Here is a 15883-nt window from a genome sequence, read left to right on the forward strand (position 1 = left end):
TCCACGTACTATATACCCAGCTTTACTCCCAGGATCATTAGGAGAAAATAAAGCAAAAAAGCATGAAAACAGGAATGTACTTAATCCACCACATTTTAGAACTGGTAAGCTAACTGCCACATTTGCTCGTGCTTTCAACCAAACTGCCAAACCAACACCAAATTGATCACATGCTCAGCATCATGGCAGTTGCAGATTAAACAGAGGCTAAGATGGCAGCCTCCTTGTCTGAAAAGGATACGAGAGTTTAGTTCCACTTTAACCAGTGAAATGTCATAGTCATTCAAGCTTCTCTGTGCAAAGAAATATTAGCAATGACTTTATATAGGTCTTTTGAAGAGAATAGAGGGGCAAAAGAAAGAATGGGGCAGTTACTGTATTTGTGAAAAGGGGTCTGACCCCTATTTTAGTGTTGAGGTACATTTTTTCCTCTGTATGTTATAAAATGGAAAAAAAATTAATGGGGTCAGGGAATGGCTTTCTGTCATATAGTACAGTATTACTACTTGATGCAGTTTAATCCCCTAACTGGATTCCTTTCAGAAAGATTTAGCTATCAGTTATCTGCCTTCCCTTGAAAACAGTGAAGACGGGGACATTGGAGCATCCAATTCTCATCCAGATGTGACTTTTCCTGTCTTAATTATTCTCTAGACTTTACTACTATCCTGCATCTGTTGTTTTTCATTTTTTTTCTTATCCTTCTGGGCATTGCATTTTCCACTTGACAGAAGTCATTGTCAAGAAAACTGGACCGTCTGTGTAAGGTAACGCTCTAACAATATTGTTGTAGCAACATTTCTTCAAACAGAGCCATTATAGTTCACAACCAGTAAGCAGAAATGTGTTTTTTAGTAGTCAAACTTCTATCTACTGCTGTAATTGTATTGTTGTTGGTTGCTATGGCATTGCTGTTTGCAGCATTTTGGCAAATAAGCCCATGCGTACTGAACACACTGTGCCGCTTTGGTTATAGAATTTAAAGTTGATGCTTTTCTTATAAAATGTATGTTGCCTACTTAGATGTTTAAGGTGAATATTTCATTTTGATAACAGAATTTTGGAGTTATGTTTTTTTTAATTGTACTGTATATCCATAAGCTTGATACACCGTAGAAAGACCTTAAAAATGTATGCCCATCAAGTTGTATCAGAAAATTTCTAAGATTCTATATGTAAATAGAAAGCAATTGTAACAAACATACCACTGTTATTGTATTACAACGAATGACAACTAAATTGTTCCAGAAGCAGGTGACTGGTATGCTACTCATTTTTTTTTATTCTGCAGAGCTTTGGACACTTTTCCTATATGTATTTCAGGGAAATTAAAATTCTAAATTTTGCTAATCCTTATTTATTACTTGAATGCACGCAGTTACAGAAATATACTCTATTTCCAATACATATAAATGTATACTTCTAAGCATTCTGTATAATAGAGGTACTGTATTAACTTTCCATTTAAGCTTACATAAATACAATATATGCAATTTATTGGATAGAATAGGATATTCAGAGTGGGGAGATTTTATTTATGACATTTGTATTTTATAGAAAAGAAAAATCACTATTGAAAAAAATATTTGTACATGCAGACTTGAAATAACATCTAGTAGTTTATTATTACAATGTAACTTCAAAAATTGTGTGTGTCTTAGTGGATAATTATCTGTGGTTTCTAAGCACAGAACAGTGTTAAGCGCTTAAAGATCAATGCAGCTTTTAAAGAAGCAAGCTTTAATAAAAGATCCAAAACCTGGGGGCAGTCTGTATCACATCAGAGTGCAAAACAATCCAGAAATCCTCAATTGTTGTTCCTGTGAGTTCTCTTTTAAGTGGAAATTTTTGCTGAGGCACCTCCAAAGGGATGCTGACAATGTATATTTCCTCATTACAAAACTGAAATTGCGCTAGTGGTTATAGAAATTATGAAATTAATGAATAGAATGATTGAGAAATTGCATAGTAAAACAAATACCAGTTTGTTTAAGCAGTAGCTTAAACCAGGTATACACTTTGAAAATTATAAATTTGTTTTAAACTTTTTCACCATGGAAATTCAGTTTTGGTGGTCACGATGAGTAGGTGGGGTTGCACCACTCCTGCCTCCAACACTCAGCTGATTGGAGGAAGAATCTGCAAACAGTTCCATTGCTGTGCCTGATACCACCATTAGCAATTGACACTTTCCATCACAACCAAACCTGTTTAAATAGTTTAAATAGTTGATAAGGATAAGAAAAAAGACACAGGCCCATCCAGTTTAACCTATGTGTGTATACATGCTTGATTTTATTTCCCCCCTAACAAACCCTCTAGCTTTATATATTCTGTTTCTTGAGGAACACCTCTAAAAGCTTTTTGAAATTGTCAACACTCTCAGCTAAAATCACTTCCTGGGGGAGGGAGTCCCACAATTTTACTGCTCTAGCATTAACAAACCCTTTCCCCAATCTAAGGTTGAACCTCCTTTCTTCTACTCTCAAATCATGGTCTCATATCCTCTTCAAGGACCTTAGAGTAAACCGTTTATTACAGTTGCTGATGTCACCTTTGATATATTTGTATATTATAATGATATCCACTCTTTAAAGCCTCTTCTTCAAAGTGAATAATCTATGTAATTAATATTCACAGCTGAGGTCCTTCACCCCCCTTGTAGATTTTTTTATTCTTCATTGATATCTTTCTAATTCAAATATGTCTTTCCTGAGGATTGGTGACCAAAACTGAACTGCATATTCAAGATGAGACTGAACCATCGACTTGTAAAGGAGTAGAATTATTGATTTATTTGTTGAACATGTTTATGGCATGAAAGTATGTTGCTAATTTTATTATCTGCTGCTTGGCATTTCTTGCTATTTCAAAGTCTGTGATCTAAAAGCACCCCAGATCTTTTCCCATCATTGATTCTCCCAGAGGAGCCCTTAATAATGTGTATTTTGGTACCCAAGTGCACAGTTTTACATTTCTCAATATTGTACTTAATCTGCCATGTAGCTGTCCAACCACATATTTTGTCACAGATTTACTGTAATCGAGCTACAGCATGGGTCTAATTAACTAAGAATAAGGAGAAAATGTAGTCACTCTACATCTAGTTTCTCCCAATTAAGCCAATTAAGACCTCAACTAGGTAAACACGCAAATGGAAAAGTGAGTAAGAGAGCATTAGTCAATTTCAATTTGGCATAGTCGTGTTCCATAACTGGCAATTTCCAACAAGTTTTCTATATGGAACTGCACTACAGTATTTAGCTATGATCATGTGTGTACATGTATGCCAGTAAACCATTCGTATATGGGGTGTGCTCTACCTTGTGTTTGGCTATTTATTTATTTAACAATTAGTGTGCATAGTTTGTGTTCTTTTGCCATGAATGCTGTTTATAAATGATTATTACAGAGCAATGTCTGCTATTCCGTAAGGTTACATGTATTTATCATTTACAGTTACATATCTGTTAAATGTTAATTTATTTTTCATGTTACATTTCTTTTTTAGGAGACTATAGAGTTCTAATTATCTATGTTCATTCTTTAATCATAATAAACTATTATGCAAATCTAAATGCAGTCAGCACATTGGCCCAGTGGTCTGCACCGATGAACAAAAAGCACTTAGGTCATGAGTTCAAATACCAACCATGCTAACACCCTGCGTGTTGTTCACTAGTGTTTGATTATTATATTTCAACACAATAATATTTTTGCTAAATAACATACCATTATATGCAATTGAGCATGCAAATTATGGAGACAACCATGATGATGTGGCAGTGGCGATTAGGCATTCGCCCATTTTCAGTATACTATGCTGTTTAAAATTTAAGCAGGTGACACCTTGGGTAATGTACATTTTTTGGGGATATCGCCATTGAAACTTTAGGGAGGTGGTAGGTAGCATAGGTGGGATTTGAACCCATGACCTGACTGTTGGTAGATCAGAGCATTAAGCCACTGTGTTGATCAGATTTCTACCTAGAACATATAGTAGTACCATGATGGAAGGATAAACATATATAACTCGAAGTCAACATTCTAAAAAATATATTTAGACATAAATAACAATTATTATATAATAGAGACCTAAGAGTCTGGTTTGGATTGGGGGGACCCCCACACTGATTTTTTTTCTGATCAAATTAGTTTTACACCCAGTTGTGGTGAGCAGCACTCCACTGCACAAAGCTACGTAGAGTTCCCTGGACACAATTAAGAGCTACCCCTAACTTTCTAAACATTACTAAAGTTAATGTATATTTTGAAAATGTTGTTGCAAAGTAAACAAGGATTAGAAGTAGTTAGCAACTAGCTAGTTTTAGGTGACCATACAATTTACAATCTGATTGTACAAGCTCTGTACAATCTCCTTTGGATTTACCAAAACTATATAATGGGAGGACACACCAGCTATCCGATCACTCTGTATCCAATCAGGCAGGCCTTTGCACTACATAATTGATGGCAGATCTAAAGGAGATTGTACAATCAGATTGTATAGTGATTGTATAGCTGAGCTTTACAGAACCCAGTACACATTTCTCCTGTTTTAAATACTACAGCTATCAATATAGGCTGTTATTTGATCTCTTACTCTCCAAAATGAACAGATGATCCCTGATTAATTTTATTAGAAAACCGTGCACCTAGCTTTGGGTGGCTGTGATCTGCTGGAAGGAGGGAGGGCAACGATAGGTGTGCGCTAATGAAGTCAGATGATGAATGCTTATCTGTGTCTTACTAGATTCTATGTATAATATCTACATACCAGCAAGAGATGGAGCGTTGTACATGTACAAATGCGGGAAGTCTACTATGCATAGAATCAGAAGTGATGTGTGTTCTGAGGATCACTAAACATGAAATTCCAAACACTACATCTCCCTAAACCCTGGGAATACCAGGACATCTCCCACACTTACCTTGCAAATCAGCAACATTTCCTAATGATAAAAAGGATTGGAGATAAACAGCATTGGACCTGTTAAAAGCTTGCTCTTTTAGTTTTGAATTTACACTTTTTTCTATTTAATGCCTTGCATGTGTGCAGAATACAATTATTTAGTAGCAAAGTATGTTTAATAGACAATGAAAGGTGTGTTAACAATACATTCCACTTATAAAATATTTTAATAATCCTCAAAAAAAAAAAAAAACTGTTCAAAACCCATTCTACATTTTATTTGGACAATAGGAACACTATTTTGTACATTCATCTACTTTGCCCACAAAATTGCCTGACATTTAATGTTGCAACCTTTTTTACAGAACTTTACAATAAGGTTAGATGGCCCCTGCTCTAAGGAGCTTACAATCAACTTAAAGCGGTTGTAAACCCGCTGTTGTGGTTTTTTTTGTTGGCCACCTGCAAAGAAAAAGGCATAATGAGCTAGTATGCTCCGCATACTAGCTCATTATGAAATACTTACCTTAGAACGAGGCCCACGCCGAGGGAGCTGACATGTTCCCTCTGCGTTTCTTCCGGGTATCGCGGCTCCGGCACTGTGGGTGGCCGGAGCCGCGATACCCGGAAGAAACACAGAGGGAACATGTCAGCTCCCTCGGCGTGGGCCTCGTTCTAAGGTGACATGTTCCCTCTGCGTTTCTTCCGGGTATCGCGGCTCTGGCCACCCACAGCGCCGGAGCCGCGATACCCAGAAGAAACGCAGAGGGAACATGTCAGCTCCCTCGGCGTGGGCCTCGTTCTAAGGTCGCATACGCGCCGGAGCTTTCTTCCCGGCAGGGTCCGGCGTCTGCCGGGCTTCCAGCCGGGAATCCCCTGTGCACATGCGCCGCTGCAGTCAGCGGCGCATTGCGAGTGGAATATCACCTAAGCCGTACAGGTTTAGGAAATATTTTTTTTTACCTACTTATTATAGGCTTTCCTGTAGGTAAGTCCCCAAAATGACTATACAACCGCTTTAAATTGGACAAACCTTAATTTCCATAGTGTACAGCAGGAACAAAAAAGGTGAGCACTAACCATGTCAAAAATTTTAGGATATAACAACTTTCACCACCCCACCCTCATCAAAGGTTTGTGTGCAGGATTAACCTTTTCGCTGCCAGCTCCGTATGGTCCTACAACACTGCCCCCAGGTGGCCAAGTCTGTATGCAATACGGACCTCATTTCTCCTTCTGCTATAAGCTCATGGTCACTTCGATCCCACCCCTCGCAAACTCTGATCCCTCTGTGGCTGTCCTGCAGCTGTCACATTCACTCCTTTGCCCTTCCTCCTGATATTTGTGTTGCAGGGAAGCCACAGAGGGATTGCCCTGCAAAAAAAATACCCCCCAGTGCTGCTCCGACCCCCTCTCCAGTGCTCACCCCACTTGTCTAATTACTAGGTGCTGCCTGCCCGGCACAGAGGGATCATTTTTTTTTAAAACTGCCCCCCTGCGCTGCTCCAACCCCCCCTCCCACTGCCTTGATGTACCCCTTCCATGCTGCTAACTGGCTCTCCGCTCCTTCCCTCCCGCCAGCTGCAGCCGCTCACAGATTGCGGTCAGCATGGAGGGGGGAGGGAGGTGTTGCAGGGTGGGGGCTGGTAAACGTGTTTTACCACCCCCTCCTTTTCCTGAAAGAATGCAGCCCAGCATTCTTTCATCACTGACAGATATGACACTTTATGAATCAATAAAAGTCTATACAGACTCCTTATTGATTCATATGCAGCTCAGCTCAGGTTGCAGAGAAAGTCCTTTTCTCTGTTTCAAAAAGAGACATTGGAGGTCTTTTTAGACCCCTGATGTCTCTCCAAAGCTCCCCCCCCCCCAAAAGAAGTATTTAAAATAAAAAGTTGTAAAACAATTAAAAATAATAATAACACTGGGGCGGGGTAGGCATTAGCAGTAAAGTGATGCTTTTCGCCTGCTAGCGGGGCATTTTTAACCCCTGCTAGCAGCCGAGGAAAGGGTTAAAAGTGATAGAAAAGCATTGCTGCCGAAGCACTTTGCAGACTCTTCGGCAGTGTTGCCAATTGATTTCAATGGCAGGGGCAGTTTAGGAGCAGTGTATATAACAAAACGACACCGCCCCAAAGATGCAGCTTGCAGGACTTTTTTTTCCTGTCCTGCAAGCGCACCGCCGTAGTGTGAAAGAACTCAGGCTTTCACACTGGGGCTGCAGAAAAGGCAGTTTACAGCCACTTTTCGTGTGCTATTTTTAGCAAAAAAAACCCTGTAAAACGCCTTAGTGTGAAAGTAGCCTAAGGGTAGATTTAGACATGTCAGTGGAGGCCGTTTGGAGAAGTTTTGCTGCCCCACTTTGATGGTCCTTCCTGGAGCTTTAGTGGCATTGATTGTGAGCTTGGATTTTTTTTCTGTCTGGTAAGCGCGCATTTAGATTGATAATCAGCACATCAGTGGTGAAGGAAGATTTGTTGGTGCACTGAAATCTACTTAAAGAATCACTTCTTTATTAATTTAAATGGACTGTTGCACTCTTTTTTCCTTAGCACTTTATTGGGCACATTAATTTATTTATTTATTTATTTAATTCATCACGTTGGGACTCAAAGTGTTTTTTAAGTTATCTATATTTATTATCTTAATTTATTTATTAATTTATTTATTCACTAATATCATGTTTTTGATCAATTTTAACAAAATTATTTATTTTTATATTTTATTTTCAGTTGTTAATGTTCATTTATTGTTATATATCACTACTCTTATGAGGAGCATATCGACTCTTTATATTATTAAGGGATTGGTATCATTTATTAATTTATTATTATTTTAAAACAAACTTTGATGTGCATAATATTACTGGCGATCATATGTCCATATGGTAATATATGTCAATATAGGTGTAAATAATTTTTGGCGTAGAGATTTGTTAGGATAGCGCAGTTATATTTTTTGTTTTATATTGATCCTTGATGTGTATTACATTGTAATAATTGCGGCTTTAAATAATTAGAGTATCTTTTGGTGTTGTTTCTAGGTAAGCGCAGTATTTTCCTGTTTTTATATGTGTCTAAATCTCCCTTGTCTTGGAAGCCCAATCTTGGTTAGAGTTGGCAGGAAGCTTCATTTTTATAAAAATGAAACTAGATCAACATTAGGAGTTGTCTAACACGTGAGATTTGTAAGTAACAATCAAAAGAGAAGGGTCAGTTGATGCTCATAAACAAGAAACACATGGTCCCACTGGACAACGACACACAAAAATCTACTTTTGAGGGCCAAAATGCAGAACAATTACAACAGACATAACATGCATCAAACCACAGCTGGTGTGGGCCATTAAGTACACTATAGCACCGTGCCCGCAAATAATCTGGCTTTTTTTCAGGCAAAGCAAACCACACTAGTGCAAGCCTTTATATAACATAGGTTGGATTGATAGCACACCTACACCCACACAGTAAAGGACACACCCACCAGTGTAATTCATTCTGTCTCTTCATGTATGCCTCAAGTACTGTTGATCAGGTACACACACTCTTGGAAAGAATGCATACGTTGTATAAGCATATGTATCTGTGCAGTGTATAATGGAAAAGATCAAATGTCCAAAACCTCTGGCCATGATCAGTGATACCAAAAACAAAACAATTCAAGTTGTAAGTTGTTGGGCATGTGGAGGGTACAAAGCAGGATATGTCAACTTTGTGAGGGCTGCTTCACACAAATTGTTGACAAGCACATTTGTCATCAGCGTCCAACATTTAAATATGTATGCAGGATCACACCATACTTATAAATCTATATCTGACCAAAAAAAACTGTAATAGATTTGGTGTAAAACCCACACTCGTTTTATTTATAATGTCATTTCTTTTGTTTCCATTATTTGAAACCCATTAGAAATATAATACCTTGTGAAAAAAGAAGCTATACTACCACAACAGAGGAAGAACATACAAACCTCTAACCAGATAGTGACATGCTTGGGATTCGAAATGTCGACCCCAGTGCTGCAAGGCAGAAGTGCTAACCAGTTATCCCTGGGCACACACAACACAAATATACTTTGTATATACACCACCTCTTCATCTAGATAGATAAATAGATAGATATAGATCTATATATAGGTATAGATATGGAGAGAGAGAGAGAGAATTATATCTGTTCTGAAAACATTACACATTACTAGCTTTGTAAAAAAAAAAGGAATAAGTAGCAACATAAAATCCCAGCAAGGACTATTTATTTTATGAATTAAAAAGTTAATCTCGGGGGCGTGGTCTGGCGCGCGAGAGCGATGGAAGCCTGAGATGGAGCTCCGGTGTAGAGCAACGGCTTTAGCAACTTTCCGGGACGAACCGAAGCACCATGGGCAGACTCTCCAAAGGAGGAACCCATCACAACCATCCCCGGACACCAGGAACGTCTAAAAACAAGGCGATCCCGGATATATTCCTGTCCCAAGGACAGGGAAGGAGAGGCCCGGCGGAGGCCAATATGGCGCAGGCGAGCACGAGGGAGGAGGAGGAAGAAGACTTTGATACAGAGTCCTTAGCGAACTCCGAGGAGCTGGTAAGACACCCTCTACCACCCGACCACCCACTCACACATGCAGCAATGATGGAGATTGCTGCGGACATTAAATCTTCCTTCTCCACCGCCATCACTGACCTTAAAGCAGATATTATAATGCTGACTGAGCAAATGGCAGCGGGGGATAGAGCGGGCAGACAGAGGGACAGAGCCATTCAAAGGCTTGAGGAGGTCTCACATCAGCATTCCCTACATCTAATTCACGTAAACAGACATTTAGAGGACCTGGACAACAGGGGACGAAGATCAAACATTAGAGTCAGAGGAATTCCTGAAACGATCGCCCCTGACCAAATTAAACCTGCTCTCTGTTCAATATTCAACAGGCTCCTGGAAAGGCCCCAAGAATCCCCCATTGAATTCGATAGAGCACACAGGGCACTCAGACCTAGAGCACCTGATCCTGCGCCTCCTCGTGACATTATCTGCTGTCTCACAAGCTTTACCCTAAAAGAAGAAATTCTTCAAAAAGCGAGACAAAATGACCAGATATTTTTCAATGACGCTTCAATTCAGCTATTCCAGGACCTTTCCCCTATCACCCTCAGGAATAGGAAAGCTCTCAAACCACTCCTCGATGTACTCAGGGAAAAGGGAATACAATACAGGTGGAAATTCCCCTTCGCCATACAGGTCTCTCACAACGGGAAGGTTCACATGCTACGCACCCCAGATGAGCTACCCACTTTTTGTAATTCCCTACAAATTGAGCACATTGAACTTCCAGATTGGTATCAAGAATTTAAGCTTCCCCCTCTGGCCACTGCCATGGCTTCCCCCTCTCACATCTCGCCGAGCAAATCGCCATTTGTTAAGGGGCTAGGTGGAAAGAAACAGAAGCTATATGACAACTTCAACCTCTCCACACCTCTGCATAAAGCCAGCAAAATTAGAGACGGCCGCTAAACTACCCTTAATCCTACTGGCCTGAAGACCTATTCATAACACCCTTTTACCAATAACCTGCTATCTAATATTTTCTTATAAGGGAGGCAATCCTGAAAACCTGTCTTAATTCCTCACATACAACATGACTTTTTAAGTTCTAACCACTAGATGGCAGCATCTGGTCACAGAAGAATACTTGAAACTGCACTTCACTCATATTCTTTCCCCCTTGTACAGGCGATTCTAACTTTTTCTTTTCTTACAAGTCATACTTGAACAACACACTGAGGACCATCTATGAATCATCGGGAGACCTCCCTCACACCGCAGGAGAACTGATGTCTGATCAATCGTCACCATTGCCTTTCATATCAAAGACCTGCCTGATTAAACAAAGATTCACTGAGGTATTCCACTGTTCTGACTGTGGCTTCAGATGGAACTTCAAGGTAAAAACTCTTATGTTTATCCTCCACACCATTTTTCATACCTGCACCGAGATGCAACATACCATCCATCTGAGATCAACGTCTCCCACTCGTTTAAGCTACAGGTCATGACCACTCAGGTGTTCTTTTTCTCTAAACCTCCAACTCACACAACTTACAACACCCAAGCCACCCCTATTCTGTCTTTTCAAGCTACTGAAGGTCCAAGTTCCCATCTTAGAGGGCCTTAGCTATATTTTCACAGGCCCCACCTAAGTCACCACTCTGCAGATGAGACACACGATAATCTGGATGCATAAGAAAAGTATTTACTACACCTTTGGAGCACACAAAACCCTGCAATCTTTCACTTATGGTTGGTCAGAAGTGTAACCTACCTCCTGGAACGTGAGGGGAAATTTCTTCTAACCAGCATTTTTTCTTACAGTTCACTATAGACATTATGCTTAATGCACAGACCTTCCTCCTGTCTTCAGGACCAGTGGGCATGCCCACAGTTTTGAACATTTTGTCCACCCGGACTGCACAACATGTTTTTTTCTTCTTTTTTCAGAGAGCCGTTGCTCTACCGGTTTTTCATGACGTTTAATTGTTTTTTCTTCTACACACTGTTGTTATTTACTTATTGATATTGTATAAGTAATTGCTCTCAGTGGGTTCACGCCACGTTCCCCACAGAGAACAACTTTTCTCTTCACATACTTGCCTAAGGATTATTTCCTTTCATAAACATTCTTCACAGATTTACAGACATTAAGTTGATCGATACTACACTTACGCCACATACGTTACTACTCTTTTCTCTCCAATTAGTTCTTCTCCCCCTTTCCTCTTTCTCGCTCAATACTCTCTTTCCTCCCACCCAACCTTTGCTCTTCTAATACCCTATCCCTCACTCTTTCCCTTCTCTCTTTCTTCCCTTCTCATTCCAGACTCTAATTATGGCATACATAGAATTAGGCAAAACGCCTACTATAATATCACACAATGTGAATGGCTTAAACATCCCTGCGAAAAGACATAAATTACTACGTGAACTCCAAAAGAGTAATCCTCAGATTGTATTCTTACAAGAAACACATTTTATCAGCACACAGGTTCCCAAGTTAACAAACAACCTTTTCACACAAGCATATCATGCAACAAACCCCCAAGCCAAGACAAAAGGAGTCTCCATACTCATAAACAAGAAATCTAAATTAGATATCCAACACCAACTAATAGATCCGGGAGGCAGGTATCTATTTCTGAAGGGGACTATAGGCAATAAACCGATCACACTGGCAAACGTTTATTTCCCCAATTCCTCCCATGTAACCTTTTGCAAACTGATAGTAGACGAGCTTAAGGGGTTTGCAGAGGGTTGCATCCTCTTAGGAGGCGATTTTAACATCCCCTTAGAACCACACCTGGACACTTCTTCAGGCAAATCAAGTATAGCTTATCCCACCCTAAAAAAAATCAAAGGTCTTTTAAAGTCCCTCACCCTCATTGACACATGGAGATCACTAAATCCCTCAGAAAAATATTTCACGTTTTTCTCTCCTGTCCACAACAGATACTCCAGAATAGACCACCTTTTCATAACACAAAGAGACATCCAAAACTTAACTAAGGCCAGAATCGGCTCGATTGGCCTTTCTGACCATGCCCCGATAGCGATTAAACTCAATCTATACAACAACCGCCCCTCTTCCTTCAGTTGGCGATTAAATCCTTCACTTCTGGCAGACCCAGATGTTCAGGCTCAAATTCTCAAAACACTGAAAGATTATTTTTCTGAGAATAACGACCATGAAATTTCCCCAATGACAGTGTGGGAAGCACACAAAACTGTCATAAGAGGAGAACTGATCAGATGGGGGGCCAGAAAGAAGAAGGAGAAAGAAAAAAAGGTATTTGATCTAGCCCAAAAAATTAACAGACTCGAATTGGTACATAAAAGATCTCTGGCCCTTTCGAGCTTAACAGAACTTACATCAGCCAGGAAGGAACTTCAAGACTTACTTGACAATAAAACTAAACAAAACTTATACTTCCAAAAATCCCTATATTACGAACACGGAGATAAGGGAGGGAAACTCCTAGCTAGAGCACTTAAAGACACCTTGAACTCAAACAACATCCATAGGATTCGCACTAGAAATGGTTCCATTACTCATGATACACGGAAAATAGCAGAAACATTCCATAACTACTACGTACTCAAACCAATATAATATCCCGGCACAAACAAGAAAACAACCAGGCTTCTCTACTAGAGATCAAGCAATCTCCTCTTACCTAACTAACTGCGCAATGCCTTCTATACAAGCAACTGACACTGAATCCCTAGAATCATTGATCACCAAAGCGGAAGTTTCTAAAACTATCCACGACCTCACAAATGGGAAGAGCCCAGGCCCAGACGGCCTGACAGCCCAATATTATAAAACCTTTGAACATACTCTAGCAGAACATTTGACCACAGCATTCAACTCCATTATTTCGAGCAGCAGACCTTCTAGTGAATTTCTAGCAGCACACATAACTATTATCCCTAAACCCAACAAAGACCCCTCAGAATGCACAAACTATAGACCCATTTCACTCCTCAACCTAGACCTTAAAATTTTGACCAAAATTATCGCCAACAGACTTAGACCGCTCCTAGGCAATTTAATAGGACCTGAGCAGGTAGGTTTTATGCCCAACCGAGAGGCTAAAGATAATACTACAAAATCTATTAACCTGATTCACAGGATGGGGAGGGAGGGGATCGGAGGCCTTCTCCTGTCCACCGACGCGGAGAAGGCCTTCGATCGCGTCGCCTGGGACTTCATGTTCAGGGTGTGCGAACACGTGGGATTCGGACAAAACCTAATGAAGTGGATTCATGCCATATATGCAAATCCTAGTGCTAATATTAAAGTGAATGGCTCTCTCTCTAACAAAGTCTTGATCAAAAATGGCACAAGACAGGGGTGTCCGCTCTCACCCTTGCTCTTTATTCTGTCGATTGAACCACTAATAAGAATGATAAACAAACAAGAAGCGATCCATGGAGTTAAGCTGAATAACAAAGAATACAAAACCGCGGATGATCTGCTTTTCTACATCACACAGCCACACATATCAATCCCCAATCTTTTGAAAACATTCCAAGACTTTACTCACCTCTCCAACTTCAAAATAAACCAAAAAAAATGCGAGGCTCTGGGTTTGAACCTAGACTCGAAAACAGAGAAGCTGACCAAGTCCAACTGCCCGTTTAAATGGGAACCAAACTCCCTGACATACCTTGGCATCCATCTCTCCCAGAACCCGCATTCATTATACTCAATCAACTTTCAACCTCTCCTGACAAAAATAGAAGCTGACCTAAAAAGATGGACAAAAGGGAGGTTTTCCTGGTTTGGCAGGGCTGCGATCCTAAAAATGGCAATACTGCCAAGACTTCTATACCTGTTCCACACCCTCCCGATAGAATTACCAGAAACTTTCTTTACAAGACTTTCCCGAATACAAAGAAACTTCCTTTGGGCAAACAAAAAACCACGCATTAAACTCACTTACTTATTTAAACTAAAACAAGAAGGAGGGATTGGATTACTGGATTTCAGGAAATATTACCAGGCCGCACAATTATCCAGAATTATAGATTGGCACTGCCATGCTGCTCACAAAGACTGGGTTAACCTGGAAAAAACATATGCCACCCTAGACATAACACACCTTCCCTGGTCAAACTATCTAAACCTCCCGCTTTCAATTAAACAACATCCCACTATTAACAACACACTCAAAATTTTTCATAAGGTGGCAGTCCCCCTAGGATTATCCTCAAGCCCAAGCCCCCTCTCGACCCTAGCTAACAATCCAGATTTTATCCCCGGCCTTAATAACCCTAAGATGTACACTATCTTCCCCTCTGACCCACTACTAATAACAAACTGCACTCAAAATAATAAACTGAGATCTAGACAGGATATAAATAGGGCTTTCACCTCCCTTTCCCTATCCAAATGGTCATATTTGCAAGTGCATGATTTTATATCCAATAATAAACACAAAGACGCAATTTTTAGACCCATGACCCCATTTGAACTTATCTCTCAAAAAAAAATCCCAATCAGAAAAACAACCTCTATCCTATACAAATGGTTACTAACCCAAAATAAACATGGAAGAGATACATACAAAGCCAAGTGGGAAAGGGATCTCAACATTCAGATCTCCACCAGTCAATGGGAAAAAGCAAACATTTTCACCCACAAATGTGCACTCAGCACACGTATGCAAGAAATTTCATATAAGGTTCGTACGCAGTGGTATATTACACCACTTACCAAACACTACTGGTCCCACCAGTATTCTAGGGTCTGTTGGAGATGTGGATCTGAGATTGGCACTTTCCTTCACATTTGGTGGAACTGTGAGAGACTGAAACCCTTCTGGAATCAAGTCCGACATTGGACCAACTATATTTCAGGCTCTCAAGCGGTTCTCGATTCGGCTTGGTGTTTGTTACACATAAATGACCTTTCTTACAGAACATATAAAAAATCCTTGATCAGACATTTTCTGAATGCAGCTAAACACCTGATCCCACTACACTGGAATGCACGATCCTTACCTTCCATTGGGGATTGGCTCCGTAAAATTCAACATATTTGTGATATGGAAGAAATCATTGCCATCAAACGAGGCTCTATTACTCAATTTGTGCAAATTTGGGAACCATGGCGGAATTTCGCCAAAACAAAGATATTCCATACTCTCACAACATGATATATAAACCCAAGCTTTCCATTTTCTTACTTTGAGAATGTACCTGAGATTGTGTTTCTAGGACCATTGATACTGGTCTACTAATGCTATATCCACTCTATAACCTGTGTCTAGTAAATTTAATTTCACCACAACATTACCAAGAGAATTACTTTGCAATGATATGATTAATCTCATTATACCTATTTTTCTGTCATAGTTACTGTATCAGCCTCATTACGTGATTTCAGCTTTTAGATATTTTCCTTGTGATTACAAG

At 39.9% G+C, this 15883-nt stretch overlaps 1 protein-coding gene across 1 annotated transcript in view; it reads left to right on the forward strand.

Moving 5' to 3' along the window:
• Window positions 1-543: 543 nt before the first annotated feature.
• LOC143933904 (excitatory amino acid transporter 2-like) overlaps window positions 544-15883 on the forward strand; it is a 409110-nt gene continuing 393770 nt past the window's right edge. The window contains exon 1 of the mRNA XM_077457022.1: window positions 544-767. The gene's annotated coding sequence lies outside the window, so the exon portion shown is untranslated. The remainder of the gene's footprint in view (window positions 768-15883) is intronic.

This window comes from Lithobates pipiens, unplaced genomic scaffold (assembly GCF_037356315.1).
Source record: "Lithobates pipiens isolate NorthernLeopardFrog02 unplaced genomic scaffold, aLitPip1_a1.2 Scaffold_27, whole genome shotgun sequence".
NCBI lineage: Eukaryota > Metazoa > Chordata > Amphibia > Anura > Ranidae > Lithobates > Lithobates pipiens.